Source organism: Euprymna scolopes, chromosome 37 (genome assembly GCF_053919585.1).
Source record: "Euprymna scolopes isolate OS-2025 chromosome 37, ASM5391958v1, whole genome shotgun sequence".
In the NCBI taxonomy this organism is placed as follows: Eukaryota; Metazoa; Mollusca; class Cephalopoda; order Sepiida; family Sepiolidae; genus Euprymna; species Euprymna scolopes.
Window position 1 is genome coordinate 61,073,040 of NC_136518.1, and position 18,785 is coordinate 61,091,824.

At 32.8% G+C, this 18,785-nt stretch overlaps 1 protein-coding gene across 3 annotated transcripts in view; it reads left to right on the plus strand.

The window, feature by feature from the left end:
• LOC145261207 (cilia- and flagella-associated protein 74-like) overlaps window positions 1-18,785 on the plus strand; it is a 2,330,915-nt gene that overhangs the window by 1,278,236 nt on the left and 1,033,894 nt on the right. The window lies entirely within an intron of this gene.

Here is an 18,785-nt window from a genome sequence, read left to right on the forward strand (position 1 = left end):
TACTTGGCTTTGTTAAAAAATAAATATGATCTATTAGTGTGTGTGTGTGTATATATATATATATATATATATATATATATATATATATATATATATATATATATATATATATATATATATATATTAAGGCAAATTATTCCCAACTTGCATTCAGGTAAAAATACACTTTCGTAAATAATTGAATTCATTCAAAACGTATCGCAAAAACCCAAAACAAATAACATCTATCTATCTATCTATCTATCTATCTATCTATCTATCTATCTATCTATCTATCCATCTATCTCTTTCTCTCTCTCTCTCTCTCTCTCTCTCTCTCTATATATATATATATATATATATATATATATATATATATTCTAGTAGATAGTTTTTATTTATTTCAGAAATAAAATATGTCTATTAGTGTATATATATATATATATATATATATATATATATACCTTTTAATAGATATGATATTTCATTTCTTTTAGATCTCACATATATACATATATTCTAATAGATATATTGTATTTCTTTTTGTGTGTGCAAAATCAAGACTTCAAGACAAGGTGTTGATGGCAACTAAAAGTGTATTTAATTTTACGTTACAATTGTTTCAATGTCTAGTTCGACAATTTCAAGCATTATATCGTTTGAAAATTTTCAAAAACCAGCATTTCTTCAGACTATGAATAAACACACTTTAGGCAATGTAGCATTTTTTTAATAGAAAGATATATATATATATATATATATATATATATATATATATATATTCCTAACTTTATACATAGAGTGATATAAGATTCTCAATATTTTCATTATTATGAACTCCCCTGGAACAGACATTCTGGCTAGTATATTAAAACTAAAAAGAAAAAAAATCGTGAATGAATTCCCTTGAAATATCAACCCAATTATTGTAGGAATTTCAGATTTTCAAAAAAAAAAAAAATATGTGAGATTTGTCATTCGCGACATTTTACAATTTTCAAAGAATTGAGAAGAAATAATTTAAATGCTCTTTCTGGAAATTCGCAAATATGGATTGTGATATGGCAATCAAAAAACACCCAAAGAACAAATCAATAACAGATTGTTATAATTTACATTGTCCACACTTTTATATATTTTTTTAAAATCCATTTCGTGCTGCTGCTGCTGCTGCTGCTGCTGCTGCTTTTTTATGTGTCATTTCATTTCGATATGCGAGTCTCGGACAGTTGATCGCATGGCAGTTTCAAATAACAATGTCATCTGTAATTTTGCGTGTGAATGAATGTATGTTGTCTTAGATGGTTCAAAAAGCCCTGTCAGTAAGGCAGTCTGTCATCCTTATGTTGAAAATACTTTTGTGGTTGGTCTGTCATGCTAAAGTTTAATATAGCACTTTTGTCGGTCTGTCATGGTAAAGTTCGATATAGCCCTTTCGTTGGTTTGTCATGTTTAAGAATAAAAAGACATTTTCGTTATTTTGTTTTCCTTACGTTTTAAATAGCATTTCACTTGGTCTGTCATTCTTAAGTTTTAAATAGCATTTTACTTGGTCTGTCACCTTTAAGTTTTAAATAGCATTTCATTGGGTCTGTTATGCTTAAGTTTGATATAACAATTTTCTTCGTTTTTCATGTATAAGTTTGAAATAGTATTTCCTTTGGTCTTTCATACTAAAGGTTGTAATAAACTTTTTGTTGGTCTGCTATGTTAAAAAATTGTAATAATATTTTCATTGGTCTGTCATTCTTACATTTGATATTGCCTTTTCGTTGGTTTTTCATGTTTACGGTTTTACTAACATTTTCATTGGTCTGTCAGGCTTAGGTTTGATATGGCATTTTCGTTAGTCAAGCATGTTTAAGTTCGATTTATTTAAAACTTAAGCATGACAGGCCAACGAAAATGCTACTTAAAAATTAAGCAAGGCACACTAACGAAATGATACATTAAATTAAATCTGATAGACAAACTAAAGTCTTAAGTAAGACTTAAGTTTGAAATAACGTTTTCGATGGTCTGTTAAGCTTAAGTCTGAAATAGTATAACAGTTCGTTTGTAGCAGTATCAGAATTTTTGTAGGAATTTTTGACACCCCTAACACGAAACTGCGAATACAATATAAAAATCTCGTAATTTCTCTGTTAAAAGTGGGTTATTTATTTTCTTTATGGATTATACTTCCAAAATAAACTATTACAGTTGTTTTAAAAGTAATAAAAATATTTTTATTTTTTTTTTAAAACAGTAATGAATTTTCCGAACTCAATATTTTTCAATTTTTAAACTCAATATTTTTAAATTTTTAAATTTTAAAAATCTATCAAAATTTTTCTATTGATTCTATTTTTACGATATTTTCAGGGTCAATGTGAAATTTTATGTTCTTTCCAATAAACCGAATATAATATTTTAGACAAACGTTTTTTTTAAATTCACGCCCCCCCATTTTCACGCCCCCCCATTTTCACGCCCCCCCCCATTTTGAAATGTCTATTAAAAAGTAAATAATTAATTTATGTTTAATAGGTTTATATATCACAAATTGAAGAGAAAAGGTCAATAAATAATATATTCAAATTTAAAACAAAAAAAAAATCAGTTTTTTAGAAATTTACCTGTAAAGTCCGAAGTTTAAAACCTTTTAAAAAAAAAAAAAACACATTGTTTTGTTTTGTTTTTTTTTAAAATAAAACCTTGGTCCTTACTCCTTTAATTGAAAAAAAAAATTAGGGCTTGAATTACATTTTTCGAGGAGTTATAAGCTTGGAAAGATGGGGTGGAATTATTCACTATTTTCACGAAATTTCTGACACTGCTAGTTCGTTTGGGAGTCACGCTTACGATTCCATTGTTTTTGCTTTTTTTCATCACTAAAGGTATAGATTGAATGGACGTATGTTAAGTTTGACTTTTCTATTTTCTCATTTACTTGAGTGGGGTTGGGGTGGGGGAGTATTCCTTGGTTTTGTTAAAAAATTTAGTGTTTTATTTTGTCTTGTTTTTTTTACGAAATCCTGTGAAAATAAATGACTGGCATTGAAAAAAAAAAAACAAACAAAAAAACGATGTAATATTGACATAGAAACGGAAAAGATTTGTTGATTGAACAAATACATAATTCATGTTTTTTGTTGTTGTTTTTGTTGTCAGGTTGTCAATAAAATTAAAAGTGTAAAAAAAATAAAAATACAAAACTAGATGGCGTCCAGAAAATGTGCTCTGTATTGAAAAGTAGAGTTTGCGATAACAGAAGAATACACCTCCCCCCCCCCTCAAAAGCCTATGGCAGACTTGGTTTGATTCTGATCTTTGGTTTATCAACACTTTTGAAGCCATTTAATCCATTCAGTTATCTTGGTAAAACGTTTTTAAGCTTTAAGTTCTCCAGATGTTTAAATATTTATAGATAAACTAGAAGAATACTCCTCTGAAGAAGGGTAAAAATAAATTCCCAGAACATTAGTTTTGGTACTTGTCCAGAATCCCCACCCCCCATATTAAAACACAAACCTAAAGAAAAGTCTCATTATGGAAGAGAATGTCACACGGTAAAAATCATGTAAACTGATCAAATAGTTAATAGAAAATTAAATGTTGTGACAAAACGAACAGCGATGATATCGTGACGCCATCTTGAAAACAGGCTGAAAACTCCAAATCATTCAAACTTGTGAGATTTTAGAAAGCCAGTCTTAACACGGGGACGTTGAAAAAACTCAGCTTCACTTAAAAATGATTATTCATTATAGAAATAAAACTTTTTGATTAATTTACGAGATTTTTGGGATACAATAGTTTCTTTCCGTTATTGATACATACACCATACAGATTTTTCTTTATTCAACGTTTTTTTATTATAAGGAAAATTCTAGACAAGTACCTAAGATTTGCACCACCTTCATGGCCTCTTACGAATATTAAAAACAAGATATAATAATACAAACCGTTGTATCTATAATCCTTATTCCGATTTTGATCCAAATCTATTACATGAGTTTGAATCTAGACAATATCATAACATTTAAGACTTAAGCTTAAGGGATCCTACGAAGACATTAGAATTCAGTGAATTTTGCTTAATTAAGGTCTAATAACTATGAATCATATTTAATACAAATCTGAAATATTTAAATTTTCAAATGGGAATTTATGTTCATTCATAGAGATGAAAACCCGTTTAAACCTCCCAAAAATTAAACTTGGGGAATGCTTATTAATTGATGCCTATTACCTATTGTTAAAATTTCCCCCAAAATGGGAGATAACAGAATTTTCATGAAACACTTCACCCCCCCCCCCCCACACACACACACTTTTTAATCCTCTTCCCATTAAACTAAATTAAAATAAATATAACCAGTATCACCTATACTTACCCTAACATCAGCGTTCCAAAATTTATAACGACCAGTTAATTGATTTAGGGGTGAATCCTATACACAGAAATATGTAAACATACACATGCCTTACTTTAGATGAATAGAAATTTATTTTTCACACAGATCTTTTGCAAATGCTTAACCCACATATACAACTGTGTCCGCTCAGAATAGGCGTGTTAGTAATGATAGTAAAGTTATGCTCGAAACTGGAGTCTCATCACTGTATGTACTTTATTGTTAACACATCAGGGTTACTGCACGAATGAATAATATACTCCTCTTGATTAAATGTGAAGCCATGGAGCGATCTCTTCCCAGACGATCCCTTTGTCATATAAGAGTCAATCCTCGGTCACGGACCAAATATGACCCGTCCTTCATAGATCAGCAAGGTATCTCAGTGTGGCAGGACCTGTCAATCGATTTGACTGATCTTAATTTCACGATCGGGTTGATATGTCGCCTCTTCGTCGATCTGTCCTGCTGGAAGGAAATCAATCTGATGCACACAAAAGAAAGACAAACTCAATTCTTTATTCTACAGGTTAATTCAAGATGAGATATACAATATATATAATTATATACAACTGTTCGTAGTTCAATGTTGATTTTGACAGACTCCGCTGTAGATTAATTTCTCTCCCGGTATAGCGGTGAAATGATGCGGGAAGAGAGGAGTGTGGCGACTCTTCGATTCTGCTCCAAAACTCAGCTCGATTCTGGCGGTTTCGACGCTGTGGACCTGTTTATATAGTGATGTGAAGGGTGAGTCGGGCCACTTCTTGGATCAATCGCATCTAGTTGCGTCACCCCTAGGGGTGGGCTCTATCTTCCCCGGTTGCACCTGCAATTCTGCAAGCGCTCTCATGCCCCGAAAAAGTCACTACAGCGATCTCTGGATCATGGGCATTGTACTCAAACTATAAACATCCTTAGTCTCAATGTTGAGTCATTCCATTTTCAGAGTACAATTTACACAAAAAAAAAAAAAATGAAAATCACGATTCGATCTTTCTTTCAGCAAGGTCTTCTGCCATTGCCCGGGCACACACGATAATGGAAGAATAAAGGAAATCGTATCTGCCCGGCTTTTCCAGCATTTCGGGAGTCTTGCCCCCCCCCCCCCCATGGGGAGCCCAATCGCTCCCTGGGACAGTCACATAAATTTAATTATTCTACGAACCAGACACACAGACTTAGCAGAAATATCAATTATAGATATACAGCAGCATGCATAAGCTTTGATGATGAGAAACGTGTTGTGTGTACATATTTGAACAACATAATACAGAGATAACGACGATCATGACAATACTGAGGGTCACAAATGTTACCTAGCTAAGGTAAGCAAAAGTAAACAGGATAACTATCTGTTGTGTAGCGGTACATATTAGGGACACATATAACGGGAAATCAGAACAGAGATAACGATGATGACAATACTGAGGGAGTGACATTTATATTCTTCGTACATCATGACGACTATGATAATAATTCTTTTATCATATGACTAGCATTTCAGCCCGGCGTTGCCCGGATGTTTGGAGGTGTATGTTGAGCAAAAAAAAAAAAGAAAAAAAAAGCGGTCAATTTTTTTAACTTTGATCTCTATTATGACCCCTTAACATTTATTGTTTTGGGCTAAAATCAAGTTATTAAGTTAGATCCATGTTCAAGTAACCTATATCTAAAATTTCAAGTGTTTAGACCGAAAATCGTCGGAGGAGTTTGGTAGAGTTCTCAAAGGGCAAATTGTTGAACTTTGACCCCGTAACAGCCAAATTTCTGTCTGAAAACGGATTACAAAGATTTTCCCAAATATCAGTACCCTGTATATAAAATTTCGAGTCTGTAAACTAAAAATTGACAGAGTTATCGCGTAGGGAAATGTACACATACAGACAGACAGATACACAGACACGTTCACTTATATATATATATATATATATATATATATATATATATATATATATATATATATATATAGAGAGAGAGAGAGAGAGAGAGAGAGAGAGATACATAGATAGATAGATAGATAGATAGATAGATAGATAGATAGGTAGATTAAACAAAAATATATACGTATACATAAATATATATGGAAACAATTTTGTGCTGACTGTAAACTTTTTATGCAAATATAAATCATGTAGAATATCTGCATGAATATAATTACATTATTATTAGTAATAGTTATCTAAAGATGATCATCCCATAAGAAAACCGAAAAAATCTAATAGGAATTAATTAAAATGAATGTTTAAAAGAATATGTAAATTAGCTAGATCTTTTGCTAGTGAATGCAATCCCACAACCCATATATAAGAAAATTGTATTTTCTTTTTAAATAAATAGAAAAGAGTGTTTTTAATATGAATATCATTACACACAAAAGAAAAACGAATTCATAGGAGTATATATATATATATATATATATATATATATATATATATATATATATATATATATATCTCATGATGGATTAGGCACATTACTTGGAAGGGGGTTATACAAAGTTCGTTTACAAGATGGTAGACAAAACACATTTACCTTTTCGTTTTCGTGGAATGACGACGGACGAAGACAACATTTTAAAATATTAGATGATTTCTTTATGCATCAGCCGGCCGATTTGATGATGTCAGGGATTGAAGCCTTTTCGACTACATGATCTCCCCTCCCCTTTCCCCTTTAAGGGCATCAGCTCCACTGAATTGCTGTCCGACTCTCGTCTCTAACTGTGACTGGAATTCTGATTTTCTGATTGTTTCCTTAACTAACTTCGAACCCCATCTCAATACATTGAGAATCTCCTTTGTTTATGACGTCAGAGGTGCGCTGTTAACCAACTGAGGGAGTGACATTTATATTCTTTGTACATCATGACGACTGTGATGATAATTCTTTCATCATATTATAATACAGAGGCTTTTTTTACATAGGCGGCACCACTTATCAAGGCCGATAGGCCACTCAAGGATAAGGGTTAAAGAGTGTAGAGTAGTCAAAAGGACAATATAGTAATCAATAGTAATGGAAGTTCGGTAAATTTGTTAACTTAAGTCGAACGGCTCATCAGAAACTTGTTCTCGTTGGACTTGAAGACAATCAGATTATAGAAGGTTGGAAAGCAGAAAAACGGAAGACAATTCCACAGGCGTGCAGTTCTAAGAAAGAAGCTTTGATCATGGAATCTATGTTTAGGTTCAGGCACAGATAAAGAGTGGGGGGAATTATTGATAGTGTTTTCAGCAAGACGAGTGTTTCTTGTGAAAGTTTGGCAAGGGGGGACTATAGATTGAAGCTCAATCGAACACTTTCCATGAAAATAATGATAAAGCAGAGACAAACTTGCAACATCTCTTCTGTGAGATAGAGGTTGCAGCAAAGAGAAAAGGACATCTCCCACCAGGCCACGAAGTCTATTTTGAACCCTATCAAGGCAGGACAAGTCTTTTCTAGCAGCTCCTGCTATATGTGGCAACAGTATTCCATCCTTGGACGTATCTGGCTCTTATATAGATAGAGAATTGCATCAGCAGTGAGATATCTACTGGATCGATAAAAGGATCCGACCATTTTTCCAGCGGCCTTGGCAACAGATTTGATGTACGTATTCCATTTAAGATCAGGAGTAAAGGTCAAGCCCAGAAGCCTGTCAAAACTTCAGGCCTCCCCAAGACAAGAGCCATTCATTTTAATTGATGCCAGATGGGGATCAGAACGTTGATGATGTAAAGATAGATGTAAAGAGCTGGGACATTTATACAGTTCTTGTTAGCACAGAAGAGGGGAGATACATTAATTGAGGGGGAGGGGCTTATAAAAAGTTCATTAAAGATGATGACAAAACATATTTACCTATTCGGTTGTAAGGTTTACTCTTCTTCTCTCTTCGCCTCTAAGGGGATCAGTTCCATTAAGCCGCTCCCTACTCTTGTCTCTAATTGACACTATCACTGTGTGTGATCTTCTCTTCCCTCTAACTTCGAACCCTCGTCAATATATTGAGAAACTCCTTTGTTTATGACGTCGGACTGTGGTTCTTAACCAACGTGACTAAATTTCACATGTATTTTACATATGTCTGCCCAAGCACACTTTTGGCAAACAAAGAATTTTCAATTTTAATTGCTCAATATCTAACATATTTTAATCATTATCTATAACTTCGCATTGTCCATTCCGTGTTTAATATCTTTTTCTGACATAAATAATATTTAGTTATTTCTAAAAGAATTAACAATCGACTGCATTCCTACGATTTCAATTATCCATTATCTTTTAACACTTGCCTACAGGGTTCGACTCTTGTCTTTTCCTAATATCATTTTCACTTATCTTGTCTGCTTTCTTACTTACATGAGAAGAGGACAACCCTTCTCATGTAACGGAAGTAGTCCAAAAAGTCCAAATAAATATGAATAATCAATGTTCATCTAAAAAATTAGAAACATTTTCCGCTTGTTTACCTGTAGATCGGACTTACCGGCACAAGGGTTCTCGCCATTATATTGGAGTGGAATATTCTATCTGATTCTATATTCCCACACATCACTTCCTCTTTCGAGAAAGGGATCGCTTTTTTTATAAAAAAATTACCTCAGACAGGGCATGAAGCCAATTGACATAAGTTAAAACATACTACCTCATGGTCAAAACAAATCAACGATTGGATAGATATGTAATATAGTCTATATAATTTGTTCATATATTTACGAGTATATATGAATGTGTCTATTTTTTCTGTTTGATATGTGATATATTTTATTGCCTCGAAAACGTTGAGTGTATATATATATATTTAAAGTGTAGCTGTGATTGTCTACTGATGAGTGTATATACACAACTTATAATATTTATGACAGTCGGTTTTTACAATAATAAAGAACGGATATATTTCTCTTTGAGGCAGGTTAACGTCGAACACTTATCCATCTGGGTTGATTTTGATTCGACGGATCCTTGGAAAAGCTGCAAACGAAGATTCATATGACCCGAATCTTGGTTGTATTTGTAGCAACTTTATTCACTGATGTTTCCCCCATTGTAAAGCTGCACGCTGATCTTAGATTTTTACTTTTTTTCCGACAGTCTTCCATGCTTGGAACCATTTCGGTCAATTGACAGTTTCTCTTCCTTTAACAACTGTCGACTCTCCTCTCTGACTGTCAACTCTTGACTCATTTCTACGTGCCTCTCAAACTATCTCGTCACGTCATTAACTCCACATGACCAAAGACACAAATCGGATGATCCACCTTTGTCGCTTATACTTGTTTATCTAGCTAACATTCCCGTTTGTGTTAGTTATGAAAACTTAAATTCCTTTTCATTTCTAACATAAATATTTTCGGACGTTTCTGAATTTTTGAGATAAGGATTGGTTATTTGTATTATTTGGATTCATCGGACTACTGTTCTCATCTTGAGTGTGATTTTCACAACGTTTTGGTCAATGTAATCTCTGACCTTTTTTAGCTGTATCTTGTCGAACTCGGGAATTTGGACGCAAGGACCCGTAGTTAGAGTAGTTGGAAAAATCAATTGTAAAAAGTGATATTCTCCTGAAGGTTTAAGGTTCAATCCCAAGTGTGAGCGACCAAAAAATACAATTGCAAATTACTTAGGACCTCTATCCAGTCATGGCTGATGGAACAAGAGCATGCTACCTCTATAAAGTAAATAAAGAGTTCCACTCGGAATTCCGTCCAAATTCCTGAGTTTGACAGAAACATTCCCAAGTTCGACAAGAAACACCTGAAGCCAGTCGGAGGTTACATCGATCGAAACATTGTGAAAATCACATTCAAGATGAGAACAGTAACAGTAGTCTGATAAATCCAAATAATATGAATAACCAATCCTCAGCTCAAAAAATTCATCGGACTACTGTTTCATCTTAATTGTTATTTACATAACGTTTCAGTCGATGTAACCTCCGACCTTCTTCAGGTGTATCTTGGCAAACTCGGGAATGTTTCTGTCGAACTCGGACATACAATTGTGAATTACTTAGGGCCTCTACCCAGTCATGGTTGACGGAAAAAGCGCATGCTAGCCCCGTAAAGTAAATAAAGGCTTCCGCTCCAAATTCCGCCGAAATTTCAGCGTGCGACAGAAATATTCCCGAGTTCGACAAAATACACCTGAAGAATGTCGGAGGTTACACCAACCGAAACGTTGTGAAAATTACACTCAAGATGAGAAACAATAGTCTGATGAATCCAAATAATACATAAATAGTTTTATACTAAAAATAATACCTTTCACCTTGATAACATTGTTTACAACAGCACGTTTGAACCAAAGTCAAATAAATATCTGACGATGAGATCTTTCTTGAAATATTATATAACATGAATATACCACCAGACCGACTTTCCCAGGTAATCACGGTGCAAATATAATGTGTATATGAAATATATGAATATGTACATATGTATTTGTAAGTTGTATTAATAAAACTTTCTCACCTGATTCAGCTTGTGTCTTTCCGTTACCTCTGTATTGTACCGCCTTCTGCATATTTCATTTAACTACATACTATATAATGCTTCAAGCAAACTACATTCACCTCTTAATGTTGTTTTGTTTTTATTTTTATAAATATCAATAATTATCATAATACTAATCGGACCAACTGCATAACACTGTTATAACTCTAGTTTATGTTCGCCATTTTACCCCTTTTTAGACAAAGTTCAAAATTACCCATGCAAAAGTGTTGGATACATCAATTTAATTGTTTTCTTTCATTGCTTCCAGTCACTTTCATGTCAATGATTAATCGTTATTTTACCCCTGGCATAATTCCTCTGATTGTTTGATTTCTTTTTGAACTTTGGTAAAAAAAAAAAATGGATTCAACCATGAGCTTTTACTCTTCCTTCCACATACAACAAAAACAAGTTTACGGGATATTACTTACCAGATAACAGGCAAAAATGACGAACATAAACTTGAGTTAGAACAGAAAATAACACGTATCCAATATTTATATGTTTCACTGTAAATCCTCAGAAAATCTTGTAAATCACAGATACTAATCCGCACACTCACACCAATCTGATTTAACTTGAAAACATCCATTCTTTTATCCGTTTTCGGTTTTTAAACCGAAAACAGATAAAACGGCTAACGTTCACAGATATGACTTGGATACCATCAGCTAGAATCGAAACCAAAATATTTAGCTCTCCAGCTGTATTCCCTACCGTTTGTACCATCGACAGATAGATAAGAAAAAAAATCAACATTAAACCACTTCCAGATATGAATGAATTTGTGCATGTGCAAAAGTAATAGAAATATGTTGACAAGTTGAAATGAACATTTTACATTTCAACTTGCTGACATATTTCCGTACGGATTATTCATCCATCCAAACAAAGATTTTATTCATTATAGACCATCCTTGGTGTACGATTACTAGGGCTGTGACAACAGAATATTCTTTTCATTGTTTTGACTCTTGAGTATATATCCGTTAATATCTTATATGTTTTTATATAGACTGATGTAGTTCTCGGTTGATTAGCTGAGTCAAAAGAATGTAAACAATATTTTGTTATCACAGCCCTAATGATTACTATTTCCTGATTATTTCAATGTTATGCGACCAGAAGTTTAAGAGTTTATTGGTTAAATATTTTTACATACAGATAGACACGCATACATACATCTACTGTTTTATTTTTGTATTATATATGAATCTTTACAATCGAGTTCGATGTTTGCAAAACGATCTGTTCACTCTTTATTGAAGGCTTGAGAAAGGAAAATGCTTCCGAAAATTATTTTTAAAAAATATCCTAATGAAAAATAAAAATAAAGATGTATTTCATTCTAAAACAATCCAAACAACTCAGAACTAAATAGTAAGTTACATATTTACTTTGTTATTTCTTCACGTATTTGTGATTATGATTTTCCATCCACTGATAGCAGCCGTATATATTCGCATAGCAAATCAGCTAAACAGTTTTAAATTGCTTTTTTGCTTCGAGTGTGTGTGTTGCCCTCTCTACAGAACCTTTAGTAGCGTCCTCTTGAACAGATATTTTACCTCCACCACCACCACAATAATAATAATAATAATAATAATAATAATAATAATAATAATAATAATAGTAGTTCCCCCCTCGCCAATCTTTCAAATACTCGTCCAACTAAAATCACTATCCTGACTTGGCAGAGTTCAAAATCGACTTCATAATCTAGTAGGCGGTGCTCTTTTCTCTTCTCTGCATCCTCTTTCCCACAGAAGAAACGTTGCAAGCCTGTCTCTGCTCTATCTTTATTTTCATAGCAAGTGTTCAACTGAGCTCCAATCTATACCCCCCTTGCCAATCTTTCACATAAAACACTCATCTATCCAAAATCACTATCAATAAATTCCCTCACTCTTTATCGATGTCTGAAACTAAACGTGGATTCTATGAACAAAGCTTTTTTCCTTGGACTGCTCGCCCATGGATCTTTGTTCCGCTTGTCTGTTTTCCAGCTGACTACAATATCGTTATCTTCAAGTCCAAGGTAAACAAGTTCTTATTGAAGCATCCTCATAAATAATCTAATTATATCAACTTTTCATCACAAATGGTTACTATGCTACTGTCCCAATGACTTCAATGCACACATTAACCTTTATCCTTGAGTGGAGTCCAGGCCTTGATATGTGGTAATTTGTAAGAAAAAATAAAATAATAATAATAATAATAATAATAATAATAATAATAATAATAATAATAAATAGAATGCCACATGATGTTCTCAAAGAGAAATATTTGATAATAATCTGTGTGACTACTACTACTACTACTACTACTACTACTACTACTGTGTGTGTGGCATCCGTCAGTCGAAACGACTATGGATCAGCGCCGTATTAAGATGTTGCCTGTATGCATCCTTTTGTGTGACTGTAGAGACCAATTCTTGATTTGTATAGTCTGCCACAGCCTTGACATACGAAGGTTGTTATGCAATTTGCCGCTTCGTCCGGCTGTTCCGCCTGTACACTCGCTCTTCTCCTAGCTCTCTTTGCAGCGTTTTCAACATGGAGGGTCCTCTCGCTGATGATAATCCCCTGGTGTATCATTTTCCTCCAGGCAGTTCTGTCAGCTGCAGAGGTTTCCCATGTATTCCTGTCTACCGAGAGAGCCTTCATGTCACGCTTGCAGACATCCCTGTAGCGAAGATGGGGTCTCCCCCTCTTTCTTGAGCCTGAGGCAAGCTCACCATAGAGAAGGTCTTTAGGGATGCGCCCATCATCCATGGGCGCATCCCTAAAGACCTTCTCTACTCCTACTACTACTACTACTACTACTACTACTACTACTAATAATAATAATAATAATAGCAGCAGCAGCTAGTAGAACCTGTGGAAATTCCATAGCAAACTCTTTCATATGTAATATATTGATGTTGGCATTCTGTGGATATTCAGCGTAAATAGAGACCCCCTGATAATATTAACTTTTGTTAAAACTGCAAAAGTATTTATCTATGCTAGCATGGAAGTCCAGCGTACTCCGTTCATTAAATACACTTAAATACGATATTTTAATTTATGCAGATTTGGTATATATTATTATAGAGTCAATTTTTTTTTATCGATTCTTATATATTAGAAAGTTGTCATTTCAAAAATAATAAAAATATGACTTGGGTGCATCAGTTTGAATTGAAACCAGATTCAAAACTCATGAAGAATATATATATATATATATATATATATATATATATATATATATATTTATATGTAGGTATGTATATATATATATATGTATGTATATATATATGTGTGTGTATATATATATATATATATATATATATATTTATATATATATATATATATATATATATATAACTTGAGTTTCTTCAGCTATAATCGAAACCGAAACTTATTAAATTATTTATTACAAGAAATGGAAGGTCATAAGAGTTAAACGGTAGTCACTTGAAAGAAAAAAGATGTAAGCGTGACACACAAATGGACACACACGTTATCGTATTAATATATATATAATAATAATAATAATAATAATAATAATAATAATAATAATAATAATAATAAACTGAAACCATAATTGAAAATTAATCCGCCACCCACCCACGTCAAAAAAAAAAATAAATAAATAAGAGAGGGAGGGCGTTAGCATCAACAGGTACCAAAGAGTTAAAAAGGATTGAGGAGAATGGAAAGACTGAGAGCGAATGTGCTAGCCAGAGACTTTAGGGAGGCTTAGTGTGACCCAAATTCCAGTGAAGACCAATGGTCGCTGCCAACGAGAAATCAATGATAACCGGCTGGTGCGATAATGCAAATTTATCTGCAAAGATTATCAAACAAGGTGGAAAGTACTGGGAATTCGGAGAGACTTGTTACTACTCAGACCCTAGAGAACACAACAGGTTTTCTTGGAGAAATATTTTTGATGATGGCCTGTATGAGCAAATAATAATGTTATTTACCATTTTCAATCTGGTTGCCAAAGAGAAATTTATATATTACAAGAACATCTATTAAGATAATTGAATTAAGGCAATAGATACATCAGAGTTAGAATAGGTGTATATACTTTAAAGGTTAATAAAAAAAATTGAAGTTACATTATTCTAGAAGATGTAACCATTAAATATAAGACTATTGGGGATGTCTATTTAATTATGAGAGTGATTACAAAAGAGTTATTAGGTCTATTCATTACCTTGATTCAATTATCTTAATAAATGGTTCGGAAATATATAAATTATAAAATCCTCTAATATTAGTATGACGTTCTTATCTCAAGGATTGAATCTTTAATTAATCTTTATAATTCCATCTTAATGTCTTGTTTCTATAAATTGATAATGCCTTAACATTTTCTTCATCATTAATTCAATAAAATGAATGTTAACATTATTTTATAAATTATCAACAGCAAATACAGATTTTTCTTCTTTCTTTTTTACTTGGGGATCAACACTTATCAAGGCCCGAAAGCCACTCGAGGATAAGGGTTAATCAATATCAGGTGGTGGTGTAATAATCGTTACCGGTGTAAATTTGGTAGAATTTGTTTATTTATGGGGACGGTTCAACAAGAACTTGTTTACATTGGATTTGAAGGCTGCCATCTTGTATTCAGCCGGGAAGCAGACCAGGGGAACAGTGTTCTACAGACGGGTATTTCTGGAAAAGAAGCTTTGTTCATGGAATCTGCGTTTAGCTTTAAGCACAGATAGAGAGTGGAGGAAATCGTATATAGTGGTTGTAGCTAGTCGAGTGTTTTTAGATTGGAGTTCAGTCAAGCACTTTCCTTGAAAATAACGAATGAATGCGAGTAGTTGAGCTTAGGAGAAAGAGGTGCGGTAAAGAAAGAGCGTTCGCAAATGATACATCCCCATCTTTCTTTCGGGGTTTAAATCGCACCCACATATTTTTTTTTTATAAATGAATGAACCTTGATTTATAAATGAATGAACCTTGATTTTTTTTATAAATGAATGAACCTTGATTTTCGTTTCAATGTCGCTTCTTCTTTTTTCGATCTGATGAGGTGGGTCTCTCTAAATTGAGATTCTACTGAAACATGTATGAACATATGTAACCATTAATGTTTGTATAATAAACATACTATATACCTGCTCTGTTCTCTAATGAGCACTCTTTAATAATCACACGGATTTCAGTGGATCTACATCTAGATCAAGCGATTCAACCATATATATATATATATATATATATATATATATATATATATATATATATATATATAAGTGAAATTATCTGTCTGTACATTTCCCTACCAAATTACTCTGTCAATTTTGAGTCTACAGACTCGAGAATTCACATAAGGAGTATTGAGATTTTGGGAAAATCTTTTTAATCGGTTTTCGGCCAGAAATTTGGCTGTCAAGGGGTCAAAGTTCAACGATTCGACCTTTGAAAACGTTACCAAACTCCTCCAATTTTTGGTCTAAACATTTGAAATTTTAGATGTAGGCTACTTTGACATGAATCTAACTTTTTAATTTGATTTCAGCCCAAAAAAATAAACGTTAAGGGGTCAAAATTGGGGTCAAATTTTAAAAAATTTTACCTCTGCGGTCTCTACCAAATTACTCAGCCAATTTTGGTCTAAACATTTGAAATTTTACATAAAGTGTATTCAGACATAGGACAAACTTTTTAATGAGTTTTGGCCGAAAATTTGGCTGCCAAGGAGTCAAAGTTAACAGATTTGGCCTTTGCAGACTCTACCAAACTCCTCCGCCAATTCTGGGTCTAAACACTTGAAATTTTAGATGTAGGTTACCTGAACATGAGGAGTCAAACTTTTTAATAAATATATATATATATATATATATATATATATATATGCACATAAAGTTATGAACAGTACATAGACACGAGAAAAACTGAGTTGAACTGCTAGTATATACATACATATATATATATATATATATATATATATATATATATATAAACATTGTAAGGCATTTCAACATTTCTATCTCTTCATGACTCTTTAGAAGATTTTCTTGTTTTATCCGTTTTGATGAATAATTTGTCTGAGTGTCTAATATCTCTAACTTTATATTTTTAACTGCTTCTGGAAATCTGTTATTGCTGTTGAATTCCAAACTTTTCACTATACTAAACAGGCCATCTTCGAAATCTTTCATTAATTCAACAGCAGTAGCAGTTTTAAATCCGTAAGTTTCTTTAGACATGCTCTCGTGTTTGTTGTAAAGAAAATTCTTGGCCTTCCACTTGATTATTCTGATAAATTCTTCCGTCGTCTGGATTAATTTTATGATATACGAACGAGGGGTGGGCGCTCGGCCTTGCCCAGGCATAAAATATGCTTAAATATGATATTTTAATTTGTCCAGATTTCGTAATATATTATTATAGATTCGTGATTTCAAAAGTAAAAATAAAGTATTTGGCCGCCATCAGTTAGAACCGAAACTAGCATTCCAAGCTGGTGACGTTACCTCTGTATCAATGTTACATGCATATGAATTGATTAAAAATTAAAAATAAACTAAGATGAATGTACAAAATGTATAACGATTTTTTTAAATTTTGACCCATTTTCGACCCCTTAAAAACTATTTTAACATGCGAAAGACATATAAAAAAACAATCCATAAAATTCCAATCATCTGAGGCCCCTAGAGCCGCCCTGCCACTTTTAGTTTGGGGGGAGATAGAGTTTGAAAATATGGAGATAACCAGACAAACATACATCCTTTTATATATTAGATTTCTCTTTTTGGTATAAAAATATTTTTAGCAAGATACCGAAATTAACCTTTTCCATGTCCATGGTTATAAAAACTCTGGTAGAACGGTACTCAACATATTAGGAGTAATATTAATGGGTTAATTAAATTTAAGCACATTGTTAACATCAACTAAAAAACAATATCTTTTTTTCAAAAATGCTCATTACGTGTGTAGAGCTTATGAATAAATCAAATTATATGAACATTGTAATGAATCTATGCGGATCGATCAACCTTTCAATATTTTCATGTTCCTTCATTTCCTCGTTGAAGAGACATGGAAATGTTGAAACGTTGATCAATCCGCATAGACTCATTACAATGTTTATATAATTTGATTTATTTATATGCTCTATAAAGGCATTGGGCACTTTTGAAAAATATTGTTTTTTGTTAGTTCGTGTTAACAATATACTTGATATTGGATTCGAGTTCATATAAATATAACTGGACTTCATTAATAAATTATATATATATATATATATATATATATATATATATATATATATATATATATATATATTTATAATTAATCAATATATATATATATATTTAATCAAATTAATCAATTATATATATATATATATATATATATATATATATATATATATATATATACACATACATACATACACACACGGAAATTCTATAGCAAGCCCACTCTCCCTAATGGTTTACTTTTACTTGTGCAGCTGCCATTGCTCAAAGGCAGCATGCATACCGCAGATTCAACCAACATAAGTCCAGTTCAAACAGACAGAAGTATATAGAAGCTAGAAATAATTGTAAGAGAGAAATAGTGACAGCTAAGACAGAATACACTGAAACCACCAGAAAACGCATCGAAGCACAGAAATTAGGAACCCATGATTTTTTTTTTTAATCTACAATAGTCTAGTAAATAATAGGCAGTTAACGATTCTCCCACTATCAAACAATCATGAGGTTGCTTGCCCGGCAACCGAGAAGGCTAACCTACTTGCCAGTCGGTTTGCCTCAAACTCCACATTGGATCCGGCACACCACTCCTTCCCTGACCTTCCTTTGTGGATAGACGCCACACTAGATGATTTGAAAATCACCCCTTCTCAGGTACTTGGTATCATAAAAAATCTTGACACCTCAAAAGCATGT